Source organism: Equus asinus, chromosome 6 (genome assembly GCF_041296235.1).
Source record: "Equus asinus isolate D_3611 breed Donkey chromosome 6, EquAss-T2T_v2, whole genome shotgun sequence".
NCBI lineage: Eukaryota > Metazoa > Chordata > Mammalia > Perissodactyla > Equidae > Equus > Equus asinus.
The window spans coordinates 9,321,359-9,341,200 of NC_091795.1; the positions used below are offsets into that span (position 1 = coordinate 9,321,359).

The following is a 19,842-nucleotide window of genomic DNA, read 5'->3' on the forward strand; positions in this document are numbered from 1 at the left end:
AAGGGAAGCAGGAGACTGGCTCGTGGATTTCCGTGAAGCCAACATTCTGTCCATCGCGTATACACGCTTTCAAGCAACGCGACAGGACTGTCTGCACGGGGAAGCTGTGTTCTTTCTGCCAAAACAAGACCAGGAGCAGACTGCGGTCCTGACCATGAACTGTTAACATCAAACATCAGAGTAAAGCTGAAGAAGAACACTGAAAGAATCCTAGAGCCAAAACTAATGTAAACAGCATTCTTGGTGAATTCAAAGTCCATGTAAAACCAGATTTGTGTTGTTAAACTTAATTGACCGAGAACCAGAAGAACTCTGGACTGAAACCAGAAATATTACTAAGGAAGATGCAGAAAGACAGTGCTTGAAACAAAAAGAAAGCTAAATCAAGATGGCGGACAGAAGAAACACTGAAACTTGTTAAGGATGGAGGAGACGCAAAAGTTAAAGGTCCAAAAGGAGGGTGAGAATCGTGAACGCGGTTTTTCAGTAACTGTCACGTGGAGATAAAGAGAACCAGCCTAATGGCCACTGCAGAGAGAGAGAAGAGAACAGCCAAAAGGAACAAGAGGTCTCTTCCAGAAGATTCAAGAAGCCAAAGGGAAATTTAAACCCAGGTTAGGAATGCTGAGCGACCCACAGGGAAGCACACCCTCTGATCAGGAGAAAATAGAGGGAAGGTGGAAACCGTATGTGAAAGTCCACACAGAAGAGACGAAAGGATGACAGATGCCTCCGAAGAAGACTCCTATGAGGGAGAACCCGTAATTCTAGAAAGTGAAGGGAAAGCGGCCCTGGAAATGCTGGGAAGAAATACGTCACCAGCACTAGATGGGATATTGATAGCGTTACTTCAAGCCACAGAGACTGAATCTGTCAAAATCCTGACAAGAATGTGCCAACGAAACGATGGCCTGCAGACTGGAAACGCTCGATGTACAGGCCAATCCCCAAGAAAGGCGCTACCAAGGAGGGCAGTGCCTACAGGACCATCGCTCTGATGTCCCGTGCGAGTGAGTGATGCTCACGGAGCTGCAACGAAGTCCTGTGCCTCGTGTGGACCAAGAAACGCCCAACGGCCAAGCTGGATTTCGAAAAGGGAGAGGCACACGAGATCCAACTGTGACTATCCGCTGGCTACCGGAGTGCTCCCAAGAATTCCAGAAGGTTAGTCTGTGTTTATAGACGACAGCAAAGCCTTTGCCTGCGTGGATCATGGGAAGCTGCGGGCTGCTCTGAGAGAAATGGGCGGGCTCGGCACTTGACTGTCTGATGTGTGAGCTGTGCTGTGGGCAAGAAGCCACGCCAGGACAGAATATGGAGAGACGGGATGCTTTCCTTTAGGCCAAGGTGTCAGACAGCATGCACTTTATCTCCCTATCTGTTTAATCTGTATGCAGAACCGAGCAAACGAAGAACTGGGCTGGGCTCAGACGGAGGAGGAGTGAAAACCGGTGGAGGAAACACCAACCATCTAAGGTCCGCAGGTGACACCGTCTTACTGGAAGAAAGCAACAGTGGCTTGAAACAACTTCTGACGAAAGTGAAAGAAGAAAATGCCAAAGCAGGACTGACTGCATTTGAACGTCAGGAAGACAGAAATCCCACTGCGGAAGAACTGCACAACTTTAACGTAGACAGTGAAGACACTGAAATTGTTAAAGAATCTGTCTGCCTTGGTTCAGTCATCGATTTAAACGGAGGCTGCAGCCATGGAACCAAGGGGAGGCTGGGACGCGGAAGGGCAGCAATGGAAGAATTAGGGAGGATCACCAGGTGTGAGGAAGTGTCATCAGACACCAAGGCCAAGGTTGTCCACACCCTCGTGCTCCCAACCACTGTGTACGCATGCGAAAGCCGGACAGTGAAGAAGGCTGCAGGAAAAAATGGGTTCACTGGAAATATGGTGTTGGGGGAGAGCTCTGCGGACACCCTGGACTGCCAGAAAGGCGACCCGTGGGTCCCAGAGCAAATTAGGCCTGAGCTGTCGCTGGAGGCAAAGATGGTAAAACTGAGGCTGTCCTACATTGGGCACATCATGAGAAGGCAGGACTCTCTTGAAAAGACAGTAATGCTGGTAACAGTAGAGGCAGCAGGAGAAGAGGAGGACCGAATAGGAGACGGGCTGACCCCACACGGGAAGCCATAGGCCCGAGTCCACAGGAGATGAGTGGGGCTGCTGGGGATAGGACATTGCGGACGTCACTCATTCATAGGGTCGCCAGGAGGAGGAGGCAACTTCTTGCGTATGAACAAGCTTTCTTCCAGTTTAGTTCTCTTGACGACATTTTAGGCATCCCCACCCACGTGTCCACCCTTACAGCTCTATTTTTGTGGGCTGAGATGATTCTCACTTTAGAAGGAATCACCTGGGCCTCATCAAAGTGACTGCATTAGCTACCACTTTAAAGAAAAGTGTGTGTGGTGGGATGCGCCCTGTCACCTCCTAGTGGATTAGGGGCCCCTGAGCTGGGGCAGAGGAAAGCCAGGAGAGGGGCCCCTCAAGGCTGCTGTAAGGTGCGGCAGGAGACCCAGGGTCACTCAGGGGAGACCCAGGCAGAGGCTAGCCTGGATGAAGGAGGTCTCTCTCCCCCGGGTTTGCAGTGGGAGGAGGTGTCTGACGCAAAGCCGGGCTGGAAACCAGCCCATCAGAGAGAAAGTGGCGCAAGGCCCTGGAAAAGGAGTTCTGAGCCAGGCAGGAGGACCACAGCCTGGAGGAGGTCAGGGAAGCTGCAAGGAGCACTTGCTTCCTTCCGGCCTGTGCTTCCAGCCAACCGGCCTTCCAGCCCTGCGCGGGGTCACAGGCAGGCCAGAGCGGGGCCTCCCGCCAGGGCAGCCAGATCTTGCGCCAGCTCCCCCTACTGCATGGCTCTGTGGCCTCACCGCCTGTTTCCCCACCTGGAAAGACTGACTCTGGGCTCGCTGAAGACCCGCACCCCTTCTGACTCTAATGCTCTCCCCCAGGTGGCGGTCCCTCACCCCTGTCCTCACAGGGGTGGAAACCGTGGTGCGGCAGACAACATGTCCATCCTAGTTGAAGTATTTCTGGAAGAGTCTGACAGGGATTATACACCCACGGTTCGCAGCAACAGCCCTGAAAACCTCCAGTCCTGACCGCGCTACTCCCCCGCGCCCCCTACCGCCCCCACGGCTTCTACCCTCTGCTCTGCACGCCCTCAGCCCTGGACCAGGGCACCCTTGGCCCTATTCCCTGTGCTGGGCTGGAAGGCAAGGAACTATGACAGGCTGCGAAGGGCAGCCAGGGACGCCCTCACGTCCCTAAGAGTTCCTTTCCACACTCCCCTCTAGAATGACCCCCGTCTTCATCTCCTCACTCTCCTCCTGCTGGCCGGTTGACAAGGGGAGTGAGCAGCCTCCTGCAGCATACTCCCCACCCTCCACTCTGCACACTCACACTTCCCGCGCTCACACTCCGCGCCCTGCACACCCTGTGCTCACACACCCCGCACTCACACTCCCCACCCTGCACTCCCCGCGCTCACACTCCCCATGCTCACACTCCCCACCCTGCACTCCCCCTGCTCACACTCCCCGTGCTCACACTCCCTGCCCTGTGCCCTGTACTCCCCCCACACACTCCCTGTGCTTCACTCCCTGCGTGCACTCCCTGTGTGTACTCCCTATGCTGCAGCTCCCCGTGCTCCCAGGATGAGGCGAAGGGAGCAGCCTGGTGGGTCTGCCCACCTGGGGGAGGCGCCTGGAGGGCCACCAGGAGCACTGCGCCCGCCCATCAGGATGGAGGCACGTGGAGCCCTTCACAGTGTGAGCACCGGAACTTAGGAGAATGTAAGTTTATAAACATAAAGGTATGTTTTTCCGTGTGTTAGGAAAGCGTGGAGCTCCCCATTCTGTATCTTAGACTACCCACCAGCAGGAGTCCCCGCCCTGGGTCCTGGAGGTCACCAGTGCCTGCAGGCGCTGCCTGAGTCTTGGCTCCCTGTGGCCTCCAGCGCCCTTCTTCTGGGTGAGCTGCTGCCTAGTTTGCCCCCTTATTTCCCTGGAACACCTTTCCGGTCCACCAGCTCTGCATCCCCACAGCCACTGTCCTGCTCGGGCCCCCATGTCTATTACAAGAGGCTCAGAAACGGCCTCTCTCAGCCCCCTCCTGGATTGACAGAGGGACAGCAGGGCCCTTCCCAGCAAGGGGCCCACGCAGGCCGCCCCTCAGGGGCGCTGCTGCAGCCAACCGGACCGGTGCTCCCTGCAGACCAGGACGTGTTTGAGGCTGAGTCCTCACAGGTGGAGGGTAGGATGAGATACGGGCTCTCTGTTACCTTTCTAAAATCCAAAAAATTTGAATTCCAAAATACGATAGGCTCCCTGGGTGTTAGTTCAGGGACTGGGGGCCTGCTGTGTGGACAGTGGTGGTCTCCCACTCAACACCCACTGGGAAGAGTTAGAGTGTGTATTTGGAAGAGAATTCCTCTCCGCGCCCCCCCCCACCCCCGACTTTCTATCTCCGGCTCTCCCTCTCTCTTCTCTCTCTCTCTCTCTTTCCCCTCTTCCCCTCCTCCTCCTCTCTCCTCCCTCCCCTCACCCCCACTATCCGCGGTGTGCATGCAACAGCAGATGGCCCTGCTTGATGCAGGCAGCCATCCTGTGACCCTAAGGGAGCCGGACTTTGGTTGAAGCTCACACTGAGGATGGCAGAGCAGAGAACCAGCAAGAAATGAGGGCTTTGAGGGCGACTTTGAGCCGCTGATCTTGCCAAGCCTGGCCCCAGCCCCCCTCTGAGACTGCACTTCTGGGAGATAAAAACTTCCTTATCATTTAGACCAGTTTGAGTCCATCATCTCAGTTTTCTTTTTAAAATGCAGATCTTGTCATTGCACACCCCACTGAGAATCATTCCTCATGACCTTCAGAATAGAGCACGACCTCCTCAGCTCAGCTCAGGGCAGAGACCATCAGCCCTCCCCACCCAGCATAACTCACTTGATTCCCTCAGATGAACTCTCTCCTCTGGCTACACTAAACTATTGGCAGTTCCCCAGACTCTTCAGTAGCCTCACTCCTCCATTGCCCTTGAGAAGGATATTCTCTGGCGGAACGTGCTTCCCCCATTGTCAGTCCAATGCATATTCTACCTTCAAAATTGAAATCATTACCTTCTCTGGGCACGTCTTCCTGATCCTCTGGGAGAAGGATAGTAAAGGGATTGCAAGTACAGGCTGGGACTGGGAGAGTAGAGATGACACTGCCAAGAATGGGGAAGATATGAAAAGACACAGAGAAAAGATGGAAAGACACTGAATCCCTGTTAGAACATTTGAGGTCCTGGATCAAGCCTTACCTGAAGGCAAAGCTACTCTCAAATTTTTCTTTTTTTAAAGATTGGCACCTGAGCTAACATCTATTGCAATTCTACTCCTCCTCTCCCTCCCCCTCCTCCTCCCCAAAGCCCCCCAGTACATAGTTGTATATTCTAGTCATAGGTTCTTCTGGTTGTGCTGTGTGGGACACCACCTCAGCATGGCTTGATGAGCAGTGCTAGGTTCATGCCCAGGATCCCAACTGGCAAAACCCTGGGCCACTGAAGTGGAGGGTGCAAACTCCACCACAGGAGTGGTCCCTACTCTCAAATTTTAATTCCTGTGAGTTTTTAAATTTCCTACATTGTTTAGGGTTAGTCAGGTTTTTTTGTTTCTTGTAATCAAAATCATTCCAAAATGCTTTTCCAAAATGCGAGTCCTTATCATGCTTTGCCATGGACTGGCAGCTTTTCCAGGGCAAGGACCATAGATTATTGGGTTTTCCATTCCCTGTGTTAGAAGATACTCAGTGAGAGTTTTTTGAAATTAAATAAGCTTCTCCCTTTTCCAAGTTTGGGGTTATATATATATTTCAAATATTCTATTAACAATGTTGGTTCAAAAAAATGCTGAATTCTAGTCAGACACAGGGTTGGTTCTTTCTTTTAAGAACAAAAGTCAGTCCATGCTCAACATGTCATATTTAAAGTGCAGTGAGGGCACCATATAAAAACATTAAAAGCACACATGCTTTATAAAAATGGCAATTTTGGATTTGAAATACATAGTCCCCCAGTGACTTAATTTCTTTCCAGCAGGATCGGGGTTACACATCTAATAAGATACTTTGTGTCCTTCTTGCTGATGTGCAAACACAGCCACCCCCCCGCCCATGCCCAGCCTTCTTCACTCACTGGGAAGTCCGGGCCCCAGGACGTTGTGGGAAACTCCCTCCGGGAGGCTCCTTGGATCCTGGAGGGGCTCTTGCAGAGCCTCAGCTCTCTCACCCCATCCCTCCTCCTTCCACGGTCCTGCTGTAGATCACCCTACATGGAGATGCCAACCTCATTACCCTGCTTGGGAAACCACATGAAGAAAAAGACACTGAGCTGTTCCTAGAGGCTATCATTTTAGCAACATGGCTAAACAGTTATTTAGCTTTGTGGCTCAGTAGTACAAGCCCCTGTAGCGCTCCCCATGCTAAAGGGATCCCACATGTAGAGCTGAGGAAAGATGGCTGGCAGGTCAGATATCAGGCACAAAGCTGTGACAACAATGCAGGCCACTGACCCAGTTACTCTCTGGTTACAAGTAGGGGAAACCCAGCTCAAGAAAAATAAAACAGGAATTTTTGCCTTATGACTAAAATGGTCATGACTTCAGGCATGGCTGGATCCAGGTGATCAACAGACAGTCTAAGCCAACAGTGATGGCCAAGGAACTCATCAGAAGAAAAAGTTCTCGTTCCCTGCAGTTATGGCAGAAGCTGTGGTGCTCCTCATCAGCCCAGCGTGGGCTCCTCACTCCTCCCTCAGCTGTGACCATGGGGGACAGAGGGTGGTCAGGGGCTCTGAGGCCTGGGTCACCTGGTGATCCCTGGTCACAGGGTGCACTAGTTTGCTAGGGCTGCTGTAACAGAGCACCTCAGACTGGAGGGCTTCAGACAACAGGAAGGATTTTCCCACAGTTCCGGACGCCAGAAGTCTGAGATGAAGGTGTTGGCAGGCTGTGCCCCCTTTGAAGCCTGTCGCGAGAGTCTTCCCTCGCCTCCTCCCAGCCTCTGGCAGTGGGGGCCGCAATCCTTGGCGTCCTTGCTTTGTAGACGCGTCCGCGGTCCTCTGCCTTCCCGCGGCCTTCTTATGTGTCGTCACACAGTCTTCCCTGCGCATGTGCGTTCAGGTTTCCCTTCCTATAAGGACCCGTCACACTGATAAGGGCCCGCCCTAGTGACCGCCTCTCAACTCCGCTGCACCTGCAAAGACCCTGCTTCTGAGCAAGGCCCCGCTCCGAGGTCCGGGGGGCTGGACTTCAACACAGCATTCGTGAGGGCAGGACGGGGGGACACAATCCAACCTGAAACAGGGGCCGGGGAAGGCGAAACTGCTCTTGCCGGTTTTCCCCAGTGTCAAACTGGTATAATAATAGCATCTTCCTCACTGATCAATGTGACGAGCCAGTGACGAAATCCATGGAAAGTTATGACCCCACGGCCTGTTCACAGTGGACACAGGGTTTTTGCTCTTATGATGCCTTGCACAGTGGAGTCAAATCACGGGTGCATTTAACTCGTGCAGGCTCAGCCGCACGTGCTTCTCTGAGGTCTTCCCGTGTGGCCCTTACCTGACTTGCTGCTCCCTGCTGCTCGATATTCCTCTGTTGGCTGCCTGCAGCCCGACGTCCTCGACCCTGGCTATGCAGTCGAATCACCGCGCTGCTTTGAAAAACACCGTTGGCCTGGCCCATTTCCAGACAAATGAAATCTAATCCTTGGGAGGGGGCTCCGGCATTTGGTTTTTTTTTTTTTTAAGATTTTATTTTTTCCTTTTACTCCCCAAAGCCCCCCGGTACATAGTTGTATACATTCTTCCTTGTGGGTCCTTCTAGTTGTGGCATGTGGGACGCTGCCTCAGCGTGGTTTGATGAGCAGTGCCATGTCCTCGCCCAGGATTCGAACCAACAAAACACTGGGCCACCTGCAGCGGAGCGCAAGAACTTAACCACTCGGCCATGGGGCCAGCCCCGGCATCTGGTTATTTTTAAAAGGATTGGGAGACACCATTGAGGTTGAGAACAGAGTATCCGTGTTCTGCGGTGCACATGGACGGATGTGTGCATTTCTGCATTCTGACCTGTCCCCAACCTGCTGGGAAGGACCTCCCGGCTCTTTAGAAAGAGCACCTCACAGCTCATCACCCTGTTTTCAGGCTTCTTTTGGTCCTGGATACTAGACTCATGAATTTACCATGATAACTAGACCAAAAGAGACAATAATTCCAGATATAACATGCAAGAAAATATTTTCAAAATTTTTCTCCTTTTTATGTCGCATTACACAAGTCATACATGAATAAATTTTAAAAATTCAGACAAAGCTGAAAAAGCCAAAGGCCTCCTCGGCCTCCTCTTCCCTCCCCCGCGGAGGCCGTCACTCGATCGGTCCTCTGGGTGGCTCAGTCATCTTCATCTTCGTGTGCATCTGAAAGCATGTAAATGCGTCAACGTAAACGTATTGTTTCGTTTGGGTGAGTGTATTTTCAAAAAGGGAGTTATACTAAACAGTGAACACTGCAATTTGCTTTTTTTTTCACTTTCACGATATGACTAGGGACCTTTTGATTCAGGATGCATTGGTCTGGTCTATGGCCCCTCGCTACACATGGCTAAGCTTAAATTAATTAAAATTAAATAAAATTTCAAATTCATTCCTCAGTCATGTCAGCAGCCACATTTCAAGTGTTTGACAGACATATGTGGCCGGTGGCTGTCGTCCTGGACAGCACGGGTACAGGACACGTCCGTCATCACAGGAAGTTCTATAGGACAGCCTGGCACAGGTCACTCTGCTTAGGCAATGTGTCCTCTTACACGGCGCGGCTCTGTCAGAGTTACAGAAAGAAGGATCTAAAGAGAACACTCAGTTAAGGGAGACGAATACTTCAGTGAACATATCTTTCCTGTGAAAAAGTAGGTCAGTCACAGCGACAGTTTCTCCAAGGGGCGGAAATCCATTCCGTGAGAGTCTGAGGTGGCAGTGAGGCGTTAGGGCTCAAAGACTTCCTGCAAATGGTTGTTTTGCCTTTGCTTTTGGTTTCTTAGATTCCCGTGCCACCTTTCTCATTTCCAAGCTGGAAAAAACACTTCTCAAACCCTGCCTCTGCCTCAATCTCCCCTTGCCGCCCTGCCCTGTGTGACTCCTACCACAGCTCTGCTTCCGCATTCACGGGGCTTGGCGTGCCCGCTGCTTCTCAGTGGTCTGGGGACATTTTCCACAGGGTGGTGTTTATTCTAAGGTTGCAGAATCTAGATTCATGAGAGCACCTCATCAAGACAGCATAAAGGCATGCTCTCCTGTACCTAGTGCGGCCCGATGACAGCATTTAACCCTCCCTGGGAGGGGACACTGTGCTTTAAACATATTCCAGATGCCCCTGATACTGTTGCTTGAGTGCTTGGGATCAGAGCTGGCAGGTTCTTATGCGCAGGTATTGAACTCACTGGCTCCCACTTCCTGCTGAGAAACAAAAGACACGGGGCGGGGTCGGGGGGGGGGGGGGGCAACAGGAAAGAGAGAAGATACAAATGAGGCCAGCTTATAACTAAATATTTAAATTCTTCCACTACAAATGCAGAGAGTCCTGTGTGGATACTGTGTCATGCCTCTGTACTTTAACTGCCCTTGTTTGTTTGTTCATCTAGTTATTCGTTTATTCATTGATTTACTCCATAAATATTTCCTGATTGCCTAACCTGGGCCAGGTGCTGGGGGCTCTGTGGTGAGCAGGGCAGATGTGTCCCTGGCCCTCAGGGGGCTTTCTGGGGTTGAAGGCAGATAAGCAACCAGATAAACGTGAGGAGTTGAATGCTACGGTGGTGAGGTCCAGCACCTTCTAGGAACATTCGAGAGGGGCCCTGAAGGGAAGGTGGGGGCCCTGCCAATAGGCATTTTTCTTGTACCTCTTCCTCATGATTAACCAAGTTAAGAACAATGGACTCAGCTTTTTTCCGTCTCCTTCCTTGGTGAAGGGCAGGGTAAAATGGGTCCTCAGCACCAGTGAAACAGGATAAAGAACCTGAATTTTCTTCCCGACTCTGTCTCCACTTCACATCTGACCAAGAATAACTCACAGTTTTGTGATTCCTTTTTCTCAACTTAGGAATTGCGTTGGATCCATTCAGATCTGGCGATTTCCACCTGGGGTTAGTGACGGGTTCGGTGGCTCAATACACATCCTTGAGCTGTCTTCAAACTGCTTTCGATGTGCCAAAGCACATTTTCTTGGGAAGATCATCAGATGATTGAAGGTCCGTGACTCCAAAGAAATGAAGAACCAGTGATCTAGGTACCTGAGGTGTTTGGAAACAAGAAACTCAATTTTTCAAAACATTTCATCTTTTACCAGCCCACGGTAGGTGGTGCAGGTGGTACAGGATGCACGGCCCAACCTGGAGGTGGGAGGATGGCAGGAGGCTGGGGGCAGCCACACGATGTGGCTCTTATCAACTAAGCTGAGGGCTCTCCTGAGGGCACACATCTCCCTAAAGACCTGTCACCACTTGTCCAGGTGCTTGCAGGGAGGCCCTAACTTTGCAGGCACACTTGCTCTGCTAGGCATGGCAGTCACTTCATATACCCTGTCTTATGCCATCCTCAACACGAGGCTCTGGGATCAGTATTATAGCCATCCTTCTACAGATGAGCAAACAGGTTCAGAGAAGTTTGGCAGCTTCACCAAGACTCCACAACTCGTCAATGACTGGGGATTTCAACTCAGGTCCATCGAATCCACTGGTGCTCAGTTTGGCCTTCTCATTAGAAACTCCAAGGAATGTGTAAGCTCCCGGTGCTGAAGCCAACCCAGACCAACTAGATCAGCATCTCTGGGGGTGACACCCAGGTGCCGGGTGATTGCATTGCACACGCCACCGTATTCTATATGTTTTACTACAACACAACCCGTAGTCTTAGGAACCACTAAAGACAATGAGAAGGCTTCAGCAAATTAATTTTCCAGGCAGAGATCCAGACACGGGGCTGTCAGTTCCTTTGAAACAGGAGCGCCCTGACGTATATGGCTAAGCTCAGCCTGGGCGCAGAGCAGGCGGTGCAGAGCGGGGACGCCCTTTCCTGAGGTCTGAGGTAACAAGAATGTTCATGCAAGGATTGCTGCGCAGATGAGCAACAGCACTTGTTATCTTGTTCCCACGGCCTGAGCACTCGGTAAGTCTAAACCTGCCCAGGCAAGAGAGAGGCTCAGTCACCGCCGTGTGAAGGACATGTTCGCTCACCGCTGACAGGGGTGGCTGCCCTGGAGTAGGCTAGTTGATGATCAAGAAGAGGTGCTAACTGGGGCGGTGGGGAGCGGAGAGAGGCCGTCCTACAGGGTCTGGTCTCCAGCGTCGGCTGAGGCACAGGCTTGGCTGGGGATGGGGGCAAGGGACTAGCAGGGATTGAGTCAAAGAGACGAGTCAAGTCAATTCGCAGCCCAGATGCACTAGAAACTGCTTGAATGAATTCCAGGTCCATTTACATCATCTCGCGGCACACTCAGGTGCTGTGTCTGTCATCAGAGGGAGTGCTCCCTGTCAGCAGCCAGACTAAAGGAGTGGACACAGGTGATGGGAAGACAGCATCTGCACAGAACGAAGGGCTGGTGGACCAAGGAGGGGACGGGAGCAGCAGAGCACAAGGCCCTGAGCGGCCGCTGTACACCATGCGCTGTCCTAGGGACCTCCCAGTCCTTATCCTGCTCCATGTTCACAACAAGCCTGCGCGGCAGGAGTTCTCCTCCATCTGCAGACAAGCAAGCCAACACTCGGAAAAGTCCACCCCGAGCCTAAAGTCACCGAGCTGGTGAGCGGCGCAGCCAGGACTTCCCCTGACCTCTCTGCGCTTTCTGTTACCCTATATGCTTCTGAGGTACCAGCCCCAGAACGCAGCCCCAGCCCTGCCCCATGGGGAGCCGTCTAGAGCTAAGATAAGCGGCGCGCAGCCAGCGCCTGGGCTTCTGAACTGTGGGGCGACAGCTGTGAGTCGCATGCGGCGGTGGGAGCTGCCCCATCCCAATCCCTCTCATGGGATCATTTTCTCACGATTGCCTTCATTTCGCCTGAAACTGCTCAGAAGAAGGCAGAGCTATCTGACAGGGAAAAAAAGATGCGTCCTACACTGCAGATTTCCATCTCAACGCTCCCGAGAGCTTCCATGTAGGGACAGGCAATGAAGGCGATGGGGGGGTGTCTAGTGTCTCTCATAGTAGGTGGATACGATTTCTAATACTGGTTTCTGCCTGAACCATTTAGAGCTTATTGCCATGTTCTCAAAAAAAATCTGCAATCCCGCCACTCAGTCAGTTGTAGTCTGAGATGACTGTAGAAATTGTTACAGCTCAAGGTACACGGGAGGAGGTACAGAATACGGAGGGACCATATCAGCTGGCCAGCACAGGGTCGCGGGTAGCTGCCGCTTGAGGGTTGCCCTGTGCTTTCTGCCCTCCAAGCTGCCAGTTCGTGGAGTAGACTCCGAGGCTTATGTAGGAGGTCATTTGCCAAAGGTCACCCAGCTGGTCATGGCACAACGAGATTCCAAGCCAGGCCTGCTCCGTGCCATTGTGACCGCCCTCAGCAGAAGGGAAGGCCCGGGCTGCAGACCATGAGCTGAGACTCCTCGGGAGCCTGGTGTTTGGGGACTGGAAGGGCAGCAAGGCTCAAAGGGTCACCTGCGTAGCAGGGAGCACACTCCCACGGTCACCTGGCGCTGTCGCAGGGCACGCCAGAACCCACCACCCCTGCTGCTCTTTGCAGACGCCGCCTCCAGCCTGCTGAAGCCCAGGTCCTGTTGGACGGCAGAGAAGGTTCAGCTCCTTCCTTCATTTGCTTTGCTTTCTTTGATGTCTATTTTTCAGAGTGGGGACTTCAGCAGCCAACACGCTGGGGTTTCAGCTCGGGCTCTGCCTCTCACTCGCTGTGTGACTTTGGGCAAGTTAATTGACCTCAGTTTCCACATCTGTAAAATGGCTTATGGAGGAAATTAAATGAGATCATTAGACTAGATGAGGCACAAGGCCTAGCTGTTAGGGGAGTGGTTCTCGAGTTTGAATTGTTGATTTTCACCCCAATTCTGCCACTCATTAGCTGTATGGCCTTCGGCAAGTTACTTAATCTCTCATAGCCTCAGTTTCCCCAATTGCAGTGGGGGAAATAATAACACATACTGCATAATATGAGAATTAGATAGGTCACTACACACAAAACTTACTGCAACAACAAACTCTCAATGAATGTGGACTTTGCTCCCCTGGAGACATTTTCGACTGTCATGACTCGGGGTGGGTGCTGCTGGCATCTAGTGGGTGGAGAGGCCAGGGATGCTGCTAAATCAACATCTGCCAGTGGACAGGCTCTGCCACAAGAAAGAGTTATCTAGTCCAAACTGTCAATGGTGCTGAGGTGGAGAACCTATGGCTGGAGGAATCCCGGCCTACGGGCTCCTCATATGCATCCTCCTGGGTGCCTTGATTCAAGCAGTCTTCACGTTGGACTTAGCATGCACATAGTTTCTGAGGTCTGGCCGCTGTGCCACTCGTGAAGGCATTTTAGACTGCTCCTTCGGCCACGGGCCTCCAAGAGGCTCCATCCTTTGTTGCGCCTTCTCTGTAGCCGGTGTCCTGCTCGTGGGAGGGATGCACTGGGCTTCCAGTCGGTTTCCCTTCTCTGGTCTCTTTCTGCATCTCAGGGGCTGAGACATTGCTGAGCTTGTCTGGGAGCCTGGAGCTGGGCACGGCACAGGGTACCCTCTGTGGCTCCAGCTCCCACTGACAGTGTGCTGTCCACTGTTACACGGGGTGTCCCCTGACAGAGAAGTCCTTCCCTGGGCTGCTGGGAGGCCCCGGAGAATGTCCAACAGAGGCACGGGTTGGTGTGATTAGCCCAGCTGCTGGGCCCGTGGGCTCCAGACCACCGCCACAGCAGATACTCAACATTTCTGTCCCCAACTCAAATTCCTGCAGGAAGCTTGGCCTCCGCAGTGTCTGTGAGTGACAGGGTAGCCCTCTTCCCCCAAGACAACCCTGTCACTGACTAGGCTTCAGTGGGGGCAGTGCCAGGCAGCAGGTCCACCAGACAGGAGGAACTTGGCGACAGAGATGTGGAGTTTCTGCCCAGCAGACAAAGGTCAAATGCTCACCACCCTTCACCAAGATGTTCAGGCCCAGCAGGGCCCAAGCCAGGGCTGGGCTGGCAGCCAGGCCTGCCCGCAGAGAGAGGTTGTGCTCAGAGCCCCCCAGTCCGGTCCTGCTCCCCTCGTCTTGCGGAGGCAGGAGCGGGCAGACTGGCAGTGCCCCAAGGGTGGGAGCGAGGGATTGAGAGCTGCAATCAGTTGCTAAGGGAGAAGGTGGGCTCTTTGCAGGGAGATTGCACGCCTTCTGCGAAAGCACAAACACCTGGGGCCTAGTGGGAACTGTCACTAACCCACGGGCGTCTTATGGGCTGCCGCTGAGGGCTTATGAAGGAGGGTTCAAGCCCCTCAGGAATGCCATCACCGGATTCTCACGGCAGCCCAGGACCTTCTGTGACACTCGTGGAGAGGAAACAGACCTGAGGGCAGAGCAGGGCTCAGTTCTCCCCAGCATCTACAAAGGGCGTTCGGACAAACCAAAAGCGCTCTTACCTGCCGGTCTCAGGGACAGCGCTGCTCGCCCAGGCAGCTCACCGGCAGTCGGGCCTCTAGGGCAGCTGGGGCCTCTAGAACAGCCAGCTCTTTGTGTTTTCTATGGGTAGAAGCGCTTTCTTGCTCTGCTGTCTTGAGACCCACACAGTTGAAACCTTTCCCACAAACCTGTCCTCTCAGACCTGGTTTCCTTGAGGCCCGCAGGCCTCCCCCACTCACGGTTCTGCGGGCGGGCCCGAGATATGGGGAAAGTGCTTCTCAGTTTGCAGATTCATGAGCTCCCCATTTAGATCCATTCCAATCAACAGATCCCAGGAGATGTGCTTTGATTGGCAGGCGTCAAACTGTCAACTGCCAGGGAGATACTCAGACACCCACGCTCACAACAGCACTGTTCACAACAGCCAAGAGGTGGAAGCAACTCAGTGTCCATGATGGATGAATGGGTGAGCCAAATGTGTACACACACAACGAATATTATTCAGCCTTAAAAAGGAAGGAAATTCTGACACGTGCTACAACATGGGTGAAACTTGAAGATATTATGTTAAGTGAAATAAGTCAGACACAAGGCAAATACTGTATGATCCGCTCGCGTGAGGTGCCTAGAGTCGTCAAACTCATAGAGACGGAGGGCAGAATGGTGGCTGCCGGGGGCTGGGGGACAGGGATGAGGAGGTAGGTTTAATGGTGACAGAGTTTCAGCTGGGGAGGAGGAAAAAGTCCTGGAGAGGGATGGTGCTGATGGCTGCACAACAAGGCGAGTGTGTTTACACTATTGAACTGGACACTTGAAAGTCATTAAGATTACCATCTTTTATGTTATGTGTAGCTTACTACAATTTTGAAAAATAAATACCTAAATACAGGTCAAATGTACCCTCTCTTATCCCCACAGAAGCCCGCAGACCGGGAGACTGAACAGAACTTTGTTAAGCACGTTGGGAACTCTCCATCCAAACACGCAAGATACAGAGCTGCGCTGGCTTCCTACCCCACACACCGGCCACCTGAAGAAGCACTGGCTCCACGCCTCATTCCTGAGGTTTGGGCCACCCAGCAACCTCCCTTGGGGGCAGGAGCAACAGGCAGAGAGGGACGTTCTCATCCCATTATACCCAACTGAAGGCTGAGCTCGGTGTTTGTCATCAGCTGGGCTTAAACCTGTATGACAGAATAAATGTGTCTGATGCGGTGCTGCTTCTTTCAGACTGGAGGGGGTCTGAATGCGAGGGTCCCAGTGGCCCCATTAGAGTGGCTTCTGGAAAGGGACACCCTCTTTGAGAATTTGGTTAGGATCCCACCAATTTATAAGGAAAGACGAGGGCCAGGTCCGGGTCATGATGGTGGCAGCGCCCTCCCACTGGGGGCTGCGTGTGGGGAGGGGCGGAAGGGAGGGAGGCGTCTGGAATCCCCCCATCTGAAGCCGTGCCCCTGGGGTGGGAGTCAGGCAGCTTCTCTGTGTCAGTGGCCTAGACCCAAGAGCAGGATGCCACCTCTTGCTGCCAGCTCTTCAGAGGGATGTTTCCAACAGCCTAGTTTCAGAGAACAAGGTTTTTCTGTGCAGTAGTCACTCTGACGCGTCGCAGCTTCAGCACGTTCTTGGGAGGAACGCTGTTAACTTCTCAGCTGCCTTGTTCCCCTTTATAATCCCATGTTAATGAACCACTGGGCAGATTTTTAGGTTCTAAATGCAAGCTAATCTTTACTTCTCACCCTTCAGATCTACTCGCCACCCTTCTCCACCCTGCTGTCTGCCCCGAGGCTGACCTACAGCAACCACATCAAGGGTTCCGGGCTCCCTAGCCTCTGCTTTTCTGCTGGGGATGATCTGATGGGACTGGGAAGGAGTGAGGAAGGGAGCCAGAGGATGAAGGCAGGGGACCCGTCTCAGTGCTCCCTCCCCACGGGCCACCGGGACACTGCTGTGTTCCTCATCTCCGGGCAGCTGCTCTGCGCAGCTCCCTCCTCCTGGGCTCCTCTCCCAGGTGGCTAACAGCTTGGCTGCTACCAACGGAGTCCTACCACTTACTCACAGATTCATCAGTAGTCTCTGTGTAAAGGAATGCCCTTGAATTATCCTATTTTGAGTATTCTGTCTCATTCCCATTTCCCAGTTCCTGATCTAGGTAGTATAGTCAGTAAAAATAAATATTATTTAATAGATCAAGCTTATTAATGTGTCATTCAAACTTCATATAATTCTGGGCAAGTCATATTGTCTCTCTGAGGCTTAGTTTCCCCAACATAGATCAGAGAGGGGTTGAAGCACTGTTGTGTAGATTAAATGATATAAAATACGTAAACTGCCAGTGTGTGAACTTTGTAAGCCCAGAGGGCAGATTCTCTGAGGGGGAACCGTGGAGTCCAGCACGCAGGGTGTGGTGCACAGCATCCTCCCTCCACACGGCAGGCACTCCCCGCTGCCTGGTGCAGGAAGGATCTCCCGGGAACCCTGCCTCCCGCCAATGCCTGAGTGCTGGTCTTTGAAAAAGACATTTTCGACTCAACACTTCAGTCCTCCCATGAGCTTCAGCCTTCATGTGGAGCCACTTGCATATAAAAGACTTGTCGGGGAAATGTTGTCATTCCTGTAGCACATTTCTGGAAAAGAGCCTTGATTCGTCAGTTTTGAATTCCCTGGGGAAATGGGATGAGATACAATGGCCAAGTTCTGCCTTTGGAAATTCCCGTGGTGCCAGAGCCAAGCTATGCACTCATCACAGGCCTTAATTCAGGCCGAAAGTGTCAGTTTTCAGCCCTTGGCTGCTACCATCATCTTGCAAGCAAATTGTAGTCATAAGAATAACTAGGACCTGGAGTCTGAAGTGGGAGCTTCACTGTTAGTTACAGTGTGTGTAAAATTCCTGGGCCCAGCAACCGTTGTATCCAGTATCTAGAACAGCGTCTGGCATACAGAAAGTGGTCAGTCTCTATTAGATGATAAAGTGGATTGTTACCTGCATTTTTCAAAGAGACTCAAAGAGATCAGACAACTTGCCCAAGATCAGAAGGGTGGTAAAAGCACCTCGAGGCTGCTAATTCAGCCTCTGGACTCTGAGACCACGGCTTATTCCCTTCTGTGTCCTTCCCCCTCCTTCGGCCCCATAGGCAATGAGCATGCTCAGCCAATGTCTGGGGACTGAGCTACACATGGCACCATGCCTGCCCACTGCTGCAGGCCCAGAGGCACAGACACAGCACTGGTACAAAGGATGGCCCATCTCAGCCCCTCAGCCCTGAACTCAGGAAGTAGCTTGTTTTATAGGTGTAGATCCAGGTACAAGTATGTCTCTTGGGTCATCCAGCCTCGGGGCTCCTAGGTCACAGCAAATTGTAGGTAGGTGCTTCCCAAGGACACTGGACTAAGAGATAATGCATGAAAAGCGAATTTTAATCAACTAAGTTTGGGAAGGACAACATACTGTCCTTTCCACAAATTAACGAAAATACAAAAAAAGTGATTGCTAGTAATTCCCTAAAATGCCACATAGCTAGAAAAGACAGAGCAGTGGAGAGTTTAGAGAAGGAAATGCCTGTGATCGGAAATTCCTATCAAGAAGGCTCTTCCCCTTGGACCATGACCCTGCTGGGCTGGACTCTTCTCTAACCTGCTTTGGCAAAAATCTTCATCATCAGATTCAATTCTAAAGTGCCACTCCTCTTGTCCCCCAAACCACACACGACTGCCTAGCCTTCTCCATTTTCGTCACCTCTATTCTAGCTTAGAGCTTTGCTGTCTCTTACACAGACATTTCTGATAACATCGAGCTGGCCTCCTTCCTCCATTCTTTCTCCAGTTTCATCTACCTTACAGCCTCTTGCAGAATACTTTTCCTGATGAATCAAAAGATCAAGTCACTTCCTGGCTCAAAAGCTTCCATGGCTCCCTCCTTAGCCAAGTATTTAAATTCTTCACAATTTAAATTAAATCTCAACCTCTTTTGCTAAAACTCCTTTTCTGACTACATCTCCACAAGCTGAACTTGCCATTTCCAACACAGGTCCTGGAATTCTGATGGTTCCACTTTGCTTTTACTGTTTCCACGCAGATGTGTCTAAATCACTCTGTGGTAAATGGCAAATATGTGCTTGGTCTTCATCTCCAGTTCCTGGCACAGAGCTCTTAAAATCCTTGGCGTTTCCTGAGTGATTAGGGGTGAAAGGAGAGTCTTTCGCTATTTACAGCAAGCCCCTTCCCACCATACCTGAGTTTATGCTAATGAAGTGACTCCTGGAGGATGGGAGCTGGTTGCCAGAGGAATCAACCGTGTGATTAGAGATTTGGAACCTTCAGCTCCACCCCTGATCTCAGGGAGGGGAGAGGGGCTGGGGATTTTCAATCACAATGGCCAGTGATGCAACCAATCACGCCTACATAATGGAACCTCCCTAAAAACAGGTTCAGGATCTTCTGGGTTATTGAACACTTGGAGGTGCTGGGAAGATGGCACACCCAGAGTGGGCATTGAAGCTACACGCTCTCCTCCCTCATACATTGCCCCGTGCACGTCTTTCATTTGGGTGCTCTTGAGTCGTATCCTTTATAATAAACCAGTAGTAGTAAGTAAAGTGCTTTCCTGAGTTCTGTGAGTCATTCTAGCAAATTACTGAACTTGAGGAGGGGATTATGGGAACTCCCCAACTTATAGCCAGTTGGTTAGAAGTACTGGGACTTGCAACTGACGTCTGAAGTGGAGGCAGTCTGTGGGACTGAGCCCTTAACCTGCGGGATCTGGGCTAACTCGGGGTAGCTACAGTCAGAATTGAACTGAAGTGTAGGACACCCAGTTGGTGTTGGAGAATTGGAGACTTGGTTGGTGTTTGGAAGACACCATGCATTTGGTGTCAGAAAAAACCTTACAGATGCTCCCATCTTTTAGACGCAGTTAAAATGCTGCCTTCTCCTCGAAGCCCCTCTCAGTCGCCCTCACCAGAAGCACTCTCTCCCTTTTCTGAACACCAACAATGCTCTGTATTACCTGCTTTATAATTCTTACCACTTTCTTTTATCATTTTTATTTATCTACAGGTATCATCTCATGCATGGTACTGTAAGATCCCAGAATAGGGGGACCCTTGCCTGGTTTCATCTCCTATTCCCCTCAGTGCCTTGTACATTAAAAAAACTCACTAAATGTTAGTGAGATTAAGACATAAATACGTGTTTCGGTCAATATCCCTCTA

At 51.7% G+C, this 19,842-nt stretch overlaps 1 long non-coding RNA gene across 1 annotated transcript; it reads left to right on the forward strand.

The window, feature by feature from the left end:
- Positions 1 to 3,542: 3,542 nt before the first annotated feature.
- On the forward strand, positions 3,543 to 16,362 carry LOC123286747 (uncharacterized). Its single transcript, XR_006529544.2, has 3 exons — positions 3,543 to 3,804; positions 10,145 to 10,396; positions 15,554 to 16,362. It is a non-coding gene; the product is annotated as an uncharacterized lncRNA (long non-coding RNA).
- Positions 16,363 to 19,842: the final 3,480 nt, after the last annotated feature.